The 15534-nt window shown below is 46.8% G+C and overlaps 1 protein-coding gene across 2 annotated transcripts in view; it reads right to left on the bottom strand.

Annotated features, from left to right (window-relative positions):
• The window catches only part of POU6F1 (POU class 6 homeobox 1), a 38810-nt gene extending 27075 nt beyond the window's left edge, over positions 1 to 11735 (bottom strand). The window contains exon 1 of one of the 2 annotated variants that reach the window (XM_081898680.1): positions 11350 to 11735. The gene's annotated coding sequence lies outside the window, so the exon portion shown is untranslated. Of the gene's footprint in view, positions 1 to 10210; positions 10355 to 11349 lie in introns of those variants that run through there. The other variant, XM_081898681.1, reaches the window with a different exon arrangement.
• Positions 11736 to 15534: the final 3799 nt, after the last annotated feature.

Below are 15534 nucleotides of genomic sequence, written 5' to 3'. Positions count from 1 at the left end.
CTTGACTTGTAGCTGAGCATTAGTTATGGGAGCAATAGTCCATATTTGCAAAAAAATAAATGCAAGCTTTGCCAGGAAAAGGTACCGTATTTTTTGCTCTATAAGACTCACTTTTCCCCTCCTAAAAAGTAAGGGGAAATGTGTGTGCATCTTATGGAATGAATGCAGGCTGCGCAGCTATCCCAGAAGCCAGAACAGCAAGAGGAATTGCTGCTTTCACTGCGCAGCGATCCCTCTTGCTGTTCTGGCTTCTGAGATTCAGAATATTTTTTTTCTTGTTTTCCTCCTCCAAAAACTAGGTGTGTCTTGTGGTCTGGTGCGTCTTATAGAGCAAAAAATACGGTAGTAGTTGATATATTTCTACTTGCAGAGCTATATGATGGGGCTGGAAGATAGCTTGCTCATTACTTCCTGGCCTTGAGTTGTAATTAAAAATAAATAAATCCCACATCTATTCAATGGCATTGTTTTCCATTATAGGCATGACTTTTCCATCTCTTTATCACGCGGAGGGGAGAAGCAACCCAAATAACTCAGCGAGTTACGGCTGCTGAGGAAACAAGTTTAGGTCTGAGTTGAACTTTGAATGAGATGAGCACACCTAGAGAGACAACCCTGGAGAACAATGCTTGGGACTCAGGAACACTCCCCATTTTAAGGAGCTTGGAACCTGGGCCTAGATATGTTCGGTTTTGTAGCCGCACATTCTTTCATTAGAGCTTTAAAAGATTGCACACACCCTCCCTTCATTTAAATACATTTTGCAGAATTAAATTTTTTCTGGTGGTGGTGGTACATGAAAACAGAGCTGCAATTGACTAATCACCGGTTCCCAGATCACCAGGGAGCCTCAGTTGCATTCAGCATGTATGTTTTTTGGGGGGTGGAGGGTGGGGAGGAGGAGGACAATATGTTTCTTAGCACTGGCCAAGGGGCAGTCTGGTGGGTCATCTGCCCCTGCTATGGCCTGAGTGCCATTCCAGGAGCCAATTAACTGAGCTGGTTGGTCATGGGGGAGAGAGAACTTTTCCCCTCCAGTTGACTCATCACCATCAATAGAGGTTCTAGCCCAGGTTTCAGCATAGCCATTCCCTTCACGTCTCCCACCTGACCTTATTTCACAGCATTTATCACCTTGTCCCAAATAGAAATTAGCAGCTTGCAACTGGGGCTGGGAAGGAATCTTACCTACAACTCACAACTGGCTTTAGTATCGTGGGATGTTGGCCTTCCTCATAACAACGGGTCATTGTAGCTAATGTTACTTCTACTCAGAGTAAACCTATTGAAGTTTATGGACACAACTCACTTAAGTCCATTCATTTAAATGGGTCTATGCTGAAGGGATCTTAGTTAGATACAACCCAGTGGTCTTTTGGAAGGGGGATCAATTATGTCTCACGATAACATCATTCCATTCTGGATGGTACTGAGGACACTGAGCAGGATCCATAGCCAGGGTGGGTGGGGAGGGGACTCCACAGTATGGACCCCTAAAATGCCCATGTCACCTCACAGCTGTCCATGATGCCAACCCACACCATACGGGGCCTTTCTCCCCCAAATGTTGTCCATCATGTGGGCTGCATGGATTCATCGACGAGCAGCTAGGCTTTCGGATGCGTGAACCCTTCCCTTTGTTGCTGTTGTTTTGTCGTGTCCAACTCTTCGTGACCCCGTGGACCAGAGCACGCCAGGCACTCCTGTCTTCCACCCCACCACCTCCCACAGTTTGGTCAAACGCATGTTCGTAGCTTCGAGAACACTGTCCAACCACCTCATCCTCTGTCGTCCCCTTCTCCTTGTGCCCTCAATCTTTCCTAACATCAGGGTCTTTTCCAGGGAGTCTTCTCTTCTCATGAGGTGGCCAAAGTATTGGAGCCTCAGCTTCAGGATCTGTCCTTCCAGTGAGCACTCAGGGCTGATTTCCTTCAGAATGGAGAGGTTTGATCTTCTTGCAGTCCATGGGACTCTCAAGAGTCTTCTCCAACACCATAATTCAAAAGCATCAATTCTTCGGCAACCAGCCTTCTTTATGGTCCAGCTCTCACTTCCATACATCACTACTGGGAAAACCATAGCTTTAACTATACGGACCTTTGTCGCCAAGGTGATGTCTCTGCTTTTAAAGATGCTGTCTAGGTTTGTCCCTTCCCTTGCACCATGCCAAACCCAGCAATCCATAAAACTGTGGTCATTTAACTATGTTTCTATCCTGCCCTTCCTCCCAGAGTAGCCCGTATTTTAGCACGGTTCTTGCTCCCCTGCTATACACAATAAGCACAATTAACAAGGCCATGAGAAAATTAACAAAGTCAACTTGACCATACTATCTGAGCGTGGATCTCCCAAGATCCTGTCCCAGCACTGTCTTCTGACTCTCTGTGGGTTCCAAGCTTATAGCAGAAACATATCACGTTCACTCAAGCTTTTCTTCCTATAAAGATGAGGACTACAGATATTTTAAAAAACAATCCATGCTGAAGCTCTCAGTATTCCAGATTCCACACTGGAAACCAAACTCTGGGTGTGTGGTGCCCGTTCATGTAAGCTAACAAACAAGTCAGTTAACTCTAGTCTCCCAACTGGGAAACTATATTTAATGAAGCCACAGTTTGAAGTTGGCTTAATACCATCTTGTTCCAAAGCCATTAAACAGTTTCTTGGTTCAGACAAAACAGGAAGATACAGTTAACTGAAGACTTCCTGTCTTCATTTGCAAACACAGGCCCCTTCCGCTAGTGAGCAGCCACAAGGCTCATTTATATCTTGGCTTAGTAAGCTGAGTTTTAATTGTCCAAGGGTGGCCAATATTTCTCAACAAATTAGCCATCAGGTGTTTTTGTTATTTATTTTTTTAAAATCTTGCTACAGCCATTAATTAGCTAACCAGTGAAAAGATGTTTGCGTTACTACCAACACTGTGATTCTTTTCTGCACTATGTTGCTTTATTCATTTCCTTCTGAAATTCTCCTGGACTTTCCTGCCTTGCGTATATAGGTTTGCAGATTCAGAACTATACATCATGCATTTGGTAAACCTGCCTCGGGCACACGAAAGCTCATGCCACGACAATTTTTAAGGTGACACAAGACTTTTTTGGTTTTGCTTACCATCATTTCAGGTTAGCACCAATACATTAAAACATCAAACAGCTGTGCAACCTTTTGGGATGCAGAGACCTGAGAGGGCATCAGAGGAGGGAGGGAAGGAAAGAGGGACAGAGGCCAGTGTTGCCTGCGGCCTCCATGATCATCATTCAAGGCACCCCAGGGTGCCACAACAGACTGGTTGAAAACCACTCCATTAATGAAACATGACAGAGGGAGAGCCACATTTGCCTCTTGAAGCAAAAACAACCAGAGAGTCTTGAGGCAGTTTAAAGACTAACAAATTTATTATGGTGTGGGTTTTCGTGGATTTAAGCTCACTGCATCAGATGCGTGAACTGAAATCTTAGTTGGCAGGTCCAAAAAGGAGACAATTATAAGGTGGGGATTTAATGGCAATGAAATGCAAAGGTGTCAGTTAAGAGCTTCATAATATATTCTAAAGAGGCACGACTTTCGCTTTTTGCATCAGCAGATTGGTAGGAATTGCTGAAATTATATTAACACCTATAGAGAGGTAGAGACAGAAACAGCCACAGACAGCACAGGTACCCTGGCTGGGCTAATGAACATCCTTTGTCTTCATTTAACCCACACGGTATAGCACTGAACTTCTGGCTGAATTGTGATTCAGCTGTTTCTTCTTGTGACATCCCTGTGTTTCAGAATGGCCGCCTTTAGGTCAGTACAGTAACAGTGTGTTCTGGGAGACTGAAACATCCTCATTGGTTTATTGCCATTGTCACTTTCTGATGTCAGATTTGTGCCTATTATTTCGCCTAGAATAGAGACTGATCTCTCAAACCTGTTAGTAATATGGGGCAGGAAACTCTCCAGTGCTTTATTTTTCCATGGATTTTGTGTGTGTGTGTGTTTCATAAGTTTGTTAGGAAAAATGAATGGATGCCAACGGCAAATAAATATTATGCAAGCTTGGTCTTTTCAAAGTTTTCACTTTGCTTACTAAATACAAGTAAAACATGCAGAATTAAGCCATTCTCCAAGTCATCAGCAAATTTCTCTAAGCAAACTGAACATTTCCCCTAATTCGCATAAGGTATTTTATGCTGGAAAATGTACACCACTAAACAGAATGCAGTAGGGATTTGTTAACAGATGACAGCATAAATCACATTGGAAAAGAAGATGAATGAACCCATGATACTTTGGATCCCATTATCAAGTCTTGTAAAAGCATGCCAGAATGGACCATGAGGTGGGGCAGATTAGGTAGGTACCTGGCTCTGTCAGAGGATCTGTTTCCTGTGCCCAAAATTTTGTTAGCTGGTTGTTGCTGATGCAGAGTTTTAGGTTGGGTGCTGTCTGGAAGCAACTACAAGCCAGTGACTTCCAAGGCCTGTGACAGGGAAGTGCCATTGTCCAGGACGGCCTCTAGAATCCTGATGATATGTCTGAGTGGTTTCAGCTGAGAAATAAGTGACAGCAAGCGGTGGCCTGTCATTTTCTCTTCTAAGCCTGCCCTGTAGATTGTTCCTGAGTACCATTCTGGCCTTGTTGATGCATTATTTTACTTCATTGGATAGGTATTGTAGTCTCAAATGTCTGATTAAATTCTTAAGTAGTCTGTCTGATGACCCTGAACAGATGTGGTTGTGTCATGGGGCTTAGCTGTAGACAATGGACTCATGGTTTGTCCTGGGTGGAAGCTGGAAGCATGAAAGCACATTTAGCAACCAACACTTCCTATGAAACATGGTTCTAATGTGTACATTGTACAGTTGTACAGTAGTATACAAAAGTGGACCTCTTGCATAGATTGTAGGTTAACGTTGATAGCGGACTGGCAAGTTACTGGGCTGCATCCAAATAAGTTTTACTCAAACCCATGGAAATTAATGGACCTAAGTTGGACAATTCTATTATTCTATGTCCATTCATTTCAATAGGCCTACTCTGAGGATAATGAACACTGGAACAACCCAGTGTAGTGGCAAGTACGTACTGTCCATGAGTCCGTATGACAAAGATGCCATCAGCGTATTTCACATAGAAGAGAGGCTTTTGGGAATAGGAGTTGAGAAAGCATTGTTTTAAGTGAGTCATCAAGATGCTAGCACACTGTGGAGCGAAGCAGGTACTCATGCTAGCACCATCAATCTGAATACATATATTCTCCTCAAAGCGGAAGTAATTATGGGTAAGTACAAAGCGGCCAACTTTGGTAGCCATGTAGTTCCATCTTTGTGGAGGAGGATTCTGGTGTAAAGGGTGGTCTCAATGCAAATGCCAACTAGGGTGGAGATTGTCAAAAGATTGCCATTTTCTCAGAAAGTCGGTGGAGTTGATGTGCCTATTTGGGCCATATGAACGTCAGAATTGGACTATGAATTAATGGTGCTCAGCATATAAGGAATACAAACTGGAACACATTATATGAAAATAGGTTCCAATGAATTGGGAATTACAGCTGTACTATGCGGTTGTTAACCGCCCTGAAACTGGTGGCAGAGGAAGAATACAAACCGGCTTAAAATAATTTTGTAATATAGGGGTTGGGAATCAGATGTTGTTGGAATACAACTCCCATGATCCCTGGCTATTGGTTGAGGCTCTTGGGAGTTGGAATCCAACAACACCCAGAAAGCCACAAGTTGCTCCTCCCTGTTGTGATTCTTGCATACTATTGTTTAATAAAAAAGCAGAATTCCATTATTTCTGTTGTAAAATAATGTAGAAGGGGGGAGCAAAGTGTAGTCATTTACCCGTCTTCTGTCTTTCAGCAAGGCAGAAAGCACTGGCATAAAATCTGAAGTGTCTTTACAGATTTCTTTCTCACTTCTCAGCAGATGCCTACTGCACAAGAGTGGTTAAAAGAGTGGAATGGGACACATTTGCAATGGTAATTTTATGAAAACGCACCTGTTTTGTTCTGATTATTTCAGGTGCAACAATGTTAGTTCACTTTTGCAGCAAAACGTGAAAAAGTAGTGTTGAGATAAAAGCTATTTCTTGATCTCTGGAGGCAAGGGGAAACAGAGGGGGGGTGGGGGAGAGAGATAACGCTCCCAGCACAGAATGGAAGACAACATGTTAATATATCATAAAATTAAATGAGGGTAATATATTCACTTTCCAGGCTACAGGAGGGAGAAGGTGGAGCTTAGTGTGCCATCAATGATTAAAAGGTTTTGAATGTCAGTATGCAAATGTGCTGCAACTTTCATTTCCTCCCATGTAAATGATCGAAATGTTTCTGAAGTGAAATCTTGTTCCATTTAATGGTGTTTTGAATATGCATTTTTCCAAAGGCATACAAACACAAGGCTCACAGGACCCCTTCTCCTTTACAAAGGCATATAGATCAGAGAATAACTACGCTACGTCTTAGTTTTCTGTACAACTAGCTTTTAAAAGTTAACCCTACTGACACAGGAGTTGATTTTAGATAGCAATCTTGCCCCACGGGAGTGAGCAGAATATAAAAGGGGTGTGTAGCCGCTGATCCTGTCCAACAGAGAATAAACATCCCATTGTGAAGCAGGCCTAATCTCAGCACCAAAGACAGTTACAGTGCCAGAGCTCAAGGCAGAAGGGCCGTTTCCCACCCTTCAAAGCTGGACTCTTCCCTCCCAATTCCTCCCTTTGCCTCACTAATAACATATTTTAAAGGATGCAAGAGTTTACTTTTGAGCTTCTGCTGCTACTAGTGGAAAGGGAGACAGCTGGATCAGTTAGTTCAAAAATGAATCCAGACGTCTTTACGTATTATCCACAGAACCTCCCCAAACTGGAAGTGGATGTTTATTTGTTTCATTTAAATCCTGCCTTTTCTCCAAAGAGCTCAAGGCAATTAACATACTAGCGCCCCCCCCCCAATTTTATCCTTACAACAATCCTGTGAAGTAGGTTAATGACCAGCGAGTTTCATTGTTCTGGGGATCTGAACTGAGGTCCCCCCTGCCCTCAGCATCACAACACCAAGTGCCCTGGGCAGGGATGGGCACAATCATCTTCCATCACCCTGTGATGTCTTTGCATGGCACAAACACTTCCATTAAAAGGGTTATACTCAGACAAGCAACAGTATTGCAATGGAATGTAGACTGAATAGCTGCCGGAAAAGCTGGGCATGAAGTAAAGTACACACCTCACAAAACTTAGTCCTTCACTACACCATCACAAAGGTGCCAAATGAGGCTTTAAAAGGTAAAGGTAAAGGATCCCTGACAGTTAAGTCCAGTTGTGAATGACTCTGGAGTTGAGGTGCTCATCTCGCTTTACTGGCTGAGGGAGCCGACGTTTGTCTGCAGACAATTTTTCTGGGTCATGTGGCTAGAGCAGCACATGGAAACACCATTTACCTTTCCTGCCAGAGCGGTACCTATTTATCTACTTGCACTTTGATGTGCTTTCGAACTGCTAGGTTGGCAGGAGCTGGGACAGAGCAATGGGAGCTCACCCTGTCACGGGGATTCGAACCACTGACCTTCTGATCGGCAAGCCCTAGGCTCAGTGGTTTAGACCACAGCGCCACCCGTGCAGCAAATGGGACAATTAAAAGGCAACATAAACAGACAGCCACACCTGCAGTTGTGCACATAGGCTTGAGGGAAGCTGCAGCACTGCCTTCCCATCAAAAGCAGACGTTTTTGCTCACCTCTCAGTATTTGTTACATGCACAAACCAAACTGTGGGCAGTTTAGAGGTTTCGCCTTACACTGATCCATTTAGCTCAGTAAAGTTTGTAGATAATTGGAATGATGATACTTGGCTTCAAATTACTACTCAGTCATGAAACACCCTGAGTCAGTTGAAGTTCCTAACCTAAGTTTTTAACCTAAACTTTTGGGTTTAGGCAAGAGGAACATGTGTGCCTCCCTGAGCTCCTTGGAACTGCAGGATGAAAATGTTATTTAGGAATACACTGGGCAATGATTATCCAAGTCTCACAGAGCAGACCCTTGCAGCTGCATTACCTAACATCCTTTTAAAGCTTTTCCCATCTATGCGGTGTCTTGAGCTAAACCCCAGCAGTGTCAGGGGCTAAACTTCAGTCATAATACTTACATGTAAAGCACATGCTCATCTGGTGAGTCACTTCCAAATCCATGTACACGTGACCAAAATAACCACAACCACCAAACACTAGGTCAAATACAACCGGTGGCCTGCACACTGTAACAGTGAACACATCTTTGCCTACATGGAGATTATATTTGAGCCACAGTTGAATCAACCTTTATACAAAAAGACACACAAGCAGCGGTTGCCATAGCCAACTGTTTTATTAGCCTCGAGGCATATTCAGCCCCATTTGCGCAGCAAAGTTATTTCTTTTCACAAGACCCCCTTGCTTCCTATCAGTGTTGAGACCTCACAGAGTTGGTAAAGCTGTATCCCATTTCACACTGCAAGCAGAGGCTGACATGCCTGAAAACACCGTCATAATCCTCACTTCTGGCACCTAGATTTCGATGCGGAGATTATTTCTCTTTTTAAGTACAAAGGAACATTAATTCAAGACAGCCCACACTTGTGGTTTGAAATGGTACAGCTCAGAGACAGCTTTGCAACCTCAGTGTGAACTAGTCCTTGGTTTGGCCAGTCCTACTTGTGAGATTCTGGTTGGCCACTGTGGGAACAGGATGCTGGACTAGATAAGCCTTTGGGTCTGACCCATCAGAGCTCTTCTGCTGTTCTTATGTTCAATTTGTAAAATTTGCAAAAGTGGAGAAAGAGGAGGAGAGAGGAAGTACCAAAGGTCAAGCTGTCCTTAATGTCCTCTGACCTTCACTCTCCAGCCCTTATTCCTTGAAATGAGGGGTGTGTGTGAGAGATGTGGTGTTAGTTAGAGATCCATGATCAGATCTTGTTGTGCTTAAAAGAGAGAGAGAGACTTAAAAGCAGCCATGGAGGAAGGAGCCAAATTGAAAGGAATCCAGTATTGGGAGAGGGCTGAGATCTAAGCCTTCATTTCTCCAGTTTCAACAAGTTACACTGAAGCTACCATTTGCCATTCAACTGGGAGAGGAAGTTGGGGAGAATATTAGTAGTAGTAGTAGTACACTACCTTTCAGTGGAACATCACGGGGTGGTTCACATCAGAAAAATACAGAACGAGAACACAAAATACATTTAAAAAAACCCAAACCAATAACTCCCCTTCCACACATTTAAAAAGCCATAGCATGTTAATCAGCCAAAGACCTGGTTATAGAGAAATGTTTTTGCCTGGTGCCTACAGATATGTAACAAAGGCGCCAGATGAGCCTCCATAGGGAGAGCATCCCACAAATGGGGAGACACCACAGAAAAGGCCCCTTCTCGTGTTGCCACCCTCCGGACCTCTTACGGAGGAGGCACACGAAGAAGGGCCTCAGGTGACTTTCGCAGGTTGGTTTATTTGGCGGTCTGAGGTATTCCAATCCTCAGCCATTTGAGTCTTTATAGGTCAAGACCGTGCTCGCTTCAGCAACACATATACTAAAATTGGAACGACACAGAGAAGATTAGCATGGCCCCTGCGCAAGGATGACACGCAAATTCGTGAAGCGTTCCATATTTTTAGAAAAAAAGGGCCAAAAATTAAACGAAAATTAAGGGAAAGGATTTGCTGAACTAATAAGATAGAAATTGGAATACAGAGAGGGGAGGTATGAGGAAGTCGGGAAAGTAAGTTATAAGAAAAAAGGGGATTGAAACTATACTTGTTCTTTATTTTTTTATCTGTTTTTTATTATTGTTTTGTTTATATAATTTTTGAAAAATTTAATAAAAATCTTATACATATATATATATATAGGTCAAGACCAGCACTTTGAACTGGGACCCCAAACTAACTGGCAGTCAGGGCAGTTGGCACGGGATGGGCATTATATGCTCAAACTGCCTTGCCCCATAAGCAACCTGGGCTGCCAAATTCTGCATTTCCAGTGGTCAGATTAAAAGGGGAAATATCCACTTCTTTTGAAGCCCGAAAAAAACAAGGGAGAGACCCGCTTTGGCCTGTGGTAGCAAGGAAGCCATGCCCGACATTGCATAGAAAAATGCGCTGCCCTTCCCACCTCACCCTGTTTTGGCCGCCCTGCTGACAAACTCCGCCGCCCGCCAGGTGCGCCTTCCTGCTTAGAAGACCCACCTAGATACCTGCCGCGTCGGAGGGCGACATTTCGTGAAGTCCCGGGGAAGCTCCGAAAGTGCCGCCCGGCTCCGCTACGCCCCGGACTCGACGCCAGCCGCTCCCTCCGGCGCCCTCGCCTTCCTCGGGGGCTGAGCTCCGGCGGGGCCGAGAGGCTCCGGGGCTGACGCCAAACGCTGCCCGGCTTCCTCTTTCCGTTTCCCGCGGCGCCTCCGAAGCCGAGCGCACCGCTTCTCCCCGGGGTGCCGGCTTCAGCCCCGCACCTGGAGCCTCTTCCTCGCGGGCCGCCCCACACGCCCCCGGGACCCCCTTTCCCTGCGAGCCCCTCGGGCTCCCTTTCCTCGTGCCCAGCCCGCACCCTCGGCACCCTCCTCGAGTCCCCCTTCCTCTCCCCTCGCAGCCCAGCCCACACCGCAGGGGGTGCTCCCTCCGACTCCGCGTGGGGACCCAGCACCCCCCCCCAGCCCCCCGAACCCAGCCAGGCCCCCTCTTTCCCCGCGGGGGCTCCCCAAGCAGCGTCGCCCTCCTTCGCGCCCGCCTCTCATCCACTTATGATGCTGTCCGTGCCTTAAGTTTGCATACCGCCCTTCGCCCGAGCAGGGCGGTTTGCAGCACGAAAACGCCAAATAGACCCCCTTTGCCCTCTGCCTCCCTCTCTAACCCATTTCTCGGCAACTGCCCCTTCGCTTCTGCCGAGCCGGGCTCCAAGCCTCCAGGAGAGCCGCCTCATTATTATTACTATTATTGCTATTATTATTATTATTATTAGCCCCCCCCGCTTTTTCTTCCCTACCAATTCCCACTGCCACCCTGCCCATTTCCTAGCCAGCCTTTCGCTTTCCTCGTGCAGTCCGGATCCTCCCCCACCCCACCCACAAAAAAGATCCCTCTACATCCTTTTCGATGGAGGGCCCCCCCAAAGCTGCGCCCCCCCAGCCCTGCCTGCGCCCCCCGCCCTCTGCGCGCCCAGGGCTGCCTCGCCGTCCCCGGCGTCTCCCCCGCGCTCCGGCCCCTGTTTTCCTCTCTCTTTATCATAAATATATAAATTATGCTAATTAAGACCATTGCATATTCACCGAACCGGGTCCCCCCCGCCCCCCACCCCCAGCACCGGCCCCGCCGCCCCCCACCCCACTCACCGCTGCGCAGCCGGGAGGGACCCGCTCGCCCCCTGCCCGGGCCGGGGCTCCTCCGAGCCGATCTTTCCCCCTCCTCGTCTTCTTTTCTCTCTCTCTCTCTCTCTTTCTTTTTTTCCCGGGGAATAATTAAAAATTCATCTCACAGCAGCGGGAGCGAAAGGCGCTGCTTGCACACGCACAAAAAGAGGAGGGGGGAGGCAGCGCCCCCCACCCCCAGGGCCCAGCCGGGCTCAAGCCCTCCTGCAAGCGCAGCCCCCGAGCTTTTGCACCGGGCCTGCCCCCCCGCCGCAGCCGCCCGAGCCCCTGCCCCGCCTGGGGGGAGAACGAGGGGGCAGATTTCGGCGCTGGGGGTTTTTTAGCTGCTGCGTCATGAACATAATTTATGCAAAGGCCTTTGCCGCATCCTGCACAGCCCGCGGGAGGACGCTAGGGGGAGCAGGGGAGACCCCTCCCTCCCCGAGGCCCCGCCCCGTTTCCCCTCCCCCCCCCCACAAGGTCCAAAGTGCTTTCTCGTTGCAAAAACTAGGAGGTGCGTGCACGGGGTGGGAGGGGATGAAACCGAGGAATGCCCCAACGACCCCTTTGCCAGGGTCGACGAAGCATCCTTCGCAGCCGGGTTTAGTTCCCCAGGACCTGCAAAATGCTTCTGGAGCATAGCTGTCAACTTACAGATTTGAAAATAAGGGACCAGCAGCCTCGAAAATAAGGGATCAGCAGCCAAAATAAGGGATTTTGCTTCGTTTATACAGAAATCCGGCACAAGAACAGGTCATAATTGTGGAAAGTGAAAATGCAAAGTATGTAGAAAGTATCTCTATTTACTGTGGACTGAAATATTTATTTTCAAATTCAGCCTTTTCCAAATGAACAATTTTTTACTATTTCATAAAATGCCTAGTAATTAATAAGGACTATATGTATTACAAAATATTATATTTGTATAAATACACTTAATCTGTGTGAAAAACATGTTCTCATGAGGCTAATGTAATAATAAATAATAATAATTTTTTATTTATACGCTGCCCTTCCCAGTTCAGGAAAACCAGGCTCAGGGTGGCTAACAACACATTTAGAACACATTTAAACATTAGGAAGAACTTCCTGACAGTAAGAGGTGTTCGACAGTGGAATTTGCTGCCCAGGAGTGTGGTGGAGTCTCCTTCTTTGGAGGTCTTTAAGCAGAGGCTTGACAACCATATGTCAGGAGTGCTCTGATGGTGTTTCCTGCTTGGTAGGGGGTTGGACTCGATGGCCCTTGTGGTCTCTTCCAACTCTATGATTCTATGATGGAGCCATGCTGCTTTTGCTGCCACTGACTGTGTTTTGCAGGAGGTTGGACTAGATGATCCTAAGGGTCTACAACTCCCACCAAAGAAGAGTGGCAGACAAAACTGATGAACGACGTTGAGATGGCAAAGCTTACAGGCAGAATTAGAAACCAGGAAGAGGACCTCTTTCATAAAGAATGGGGAAAGTTTATAATTTACTTGAAAAGCTATTGTCAAGAGTTACATACATTGGTAGGACTGACAGAAAACTTGTAGTAAAAATTTGAACTATGGGTGGACAAATGATTTATAAAATTAGAGTTATGAAAGGGATGCAGAGGGGGAAATCACTACATTAAGATGCTGCACTGGTTGGAGGGGATGCTAAGCAGCACATCCGAGCTGCCATCGTCCTGGCAGGAGGAGTTCCATCAGCCCTTCCCTGCCCGAGAGAGAGGGAGGGAGGGAGGGAGACAGACTCTCGCCCACACCGCCCGTGAGCCCGGCATGAGACGGTTGTGGTGCCGCGGCGGCCCTGAAGTGCTGCCCTTCTGTGTCCCTCCCCATTTCCTCCTCTTCCTCCTCCCTCAGGCCGCCTCCTCAGCCGCTGCCGCCTCTAGCTTCCCCTGGCAGCGCGGTGGAAGTCTCGCAAGAGAGGGGCTGCCTGCCCGCCCGCCGCCACCCGTCTCCTCACAACGCACCCCTGAGGGGGAAAAGGGAGAGACGGAGACGCGGCAGCTCGTGCGCGTGCTCTCTCTCACGGTGGAGGACCCTGAGCCGCTTCTTCCCTCCTGAGCCGGGCGAGCATGAAACCCGGGAAATTTAAGGGACATCATCAATAAGGGACACGGCGCTGGGATAAGGGAGTTTCCCGCCAAATAAGGGACGGTTGACAGCTATGTTCTGGAGAAACGTCTGGGGGATTTTTATTATTTTAAAAAAAGTTCGAATGCATTCCAGCAGATCGTGGGAGAGAGAGAAGTGCAGTCATTGCCTGGGAATTCTGCACGCCTTGAGTTAGGAGTAAGTCCTCCCCATTGCACAAACAGGACTTCCTTCTGAGGAGATATGCATCAGGGGTGCCCACTTGAATAAAATATTGTGGGGGCCCAGGTAAGCCCCGCCCTGCATAATCGATCACATGATGCAGTGCACACCCTAGTTGAATAGGAATGCCTATCAACTTGGGGGTGGCTCGGGCAGCCAGTGTGGTGTAGTGGTTAAGAGCGGTAGTCTCGTAATCTGGTGAACCGGGTTCTCGTCTCCGCTCCTCCACCTGCAGCTGCTGGGTGACCTTGGGCTAGTCACACTTCTCTGAAGTCTCTCAGCCTCACTCACCTCACAGAGTGTTTGTTGTGGGGAAGGAAGGGAAAGCAGAATGTTAGCCGCTTTGAGACTCCTTCGGGTAGTGATAAAGCAGGATATCAAATCCAAACTCCTCTTCTTCTTCTTCAAATGTTTTATTGTGGGGGCTGAAAGCCCCCGTGGCCCCTAGGAGTTGGCTCCTATGATATGCATAGAATCGTGTTTCCTCTTGTGAAAAGAGGAAAGTATTTATTTCACTGCAGCAGTTTCACTCTAAATTTTGATTGTAACACTGAGAGGAGCTGGGCAAAAAATGTCTGCACTTGTGGCTCCTTCAGCAGAAAGGTCAGTGGAACGATGTGCTTCATACATAAATAAAAAATTAAGAAATGTCAGCAAAGAAACAGATCAACTTTTTTTAAAAAAACAACAACAAACCAACCCTACAAATTGCCAGCCTACTCTACTCTTGGGGTGTTTATTCTTGGGATGTCAACTATGGAGGGGGGGCGGAATTCTCCAATCTTTCATTGGTTCCAAAATATTTGTCAATACGGTCTACCATGTTTTTTAAAACAACACATTAGGGATCAGTAGGAAGGGTTCTGAAAATAAAACTGCCAATATCACAACGCTGCTATACAAATTTATGGCGTGACCATACTTGGTATACAGTCTACAGTTCTGGTCATCACAACTCAAAAATGATATAATGTGGAGCACACAAAGGCTCAGAAAAGAGCAACCAAACATATCAAAGGGCTGGAGCAACTTCCCTGTGAGGATAGGTTGCAACGTTCGGATTTCATAAAAAGGAAAGTAAGTGAGGACAACACAAAGGTGTATAATATTATGCATGGTTTAGAACAGACATGGGCAAACTCGGCCCTCCAGATGTTTTGGGACTACAACTCCCATTATCCCTGACCACTGGTCCTGTTAGCTAGGGATGATGGGAGTTGTAGTCCCAAAACATCTGGAGGGCCAAGTTTGCCTATGCCTGGTTTAGAGAAAGTGCATAGGGAGGCGTTCCCCCCACCCCTTTTCATAATACTAGATTGGTGATATCCAATGAGGCTGAATGTTTGGAAGTTTCAGGACAGAAAAACTAAAATACTTCTTCACGCTGCACGTAGTTAAGCTATGGACTTTGCTCTGGAGGATAAAGTTATCAGTAGCTACTGACCATGGTAGCTATTTTCTCCCTCCGCTGTTGGAGGCAGGATGCTTCTGAATGCCAGTTTCTAGAAACTGCAAGGAGGAAGAGTACCCTGGGAATATGGCAAGGAAGGCCCTGCACATCCACAGGAGGGGGTGCTTTTCATTTTCTATTTGATGCTGTGCTTTGTGCTACCTAAGCGAGGGATTCCCAGGATGATAAAAAGCAAGCTTAACCAGTAAGGCATTTCCCATGAGGTCTAAAGGTAAAGGTATCCCTGACCGTTAGGTCCAGTCGCGGACGACTCTGGGGTTGCGGCGCTCATCTCGCTCCATAGGCCAAGGAAGCTGGTGTTTGTCCGCAGACAGCTTCTGGGTCATGTGGCCAGCATAACTAAGCCGCTTCTGGCAAACCAGAGCAGCGCATGGAAATACCGTTTACCTTCCCGCC

Source organism: Podarcis melisellensis (assembly GCF_964234715.1).
Source record: "Podarcis melisellensis genome assembly, chromosome: 2".
In the NCBI taxonomy this organism is placed as follows: Eukaryota; Metazoa; Chordata; class Lepidosauria; order Squamata; family Lacertidae; genus Podarcis; species Podarcis melisellensis.
This window is presented reverse-complemented; position numbering and strand designations above follow the sequence as displayed.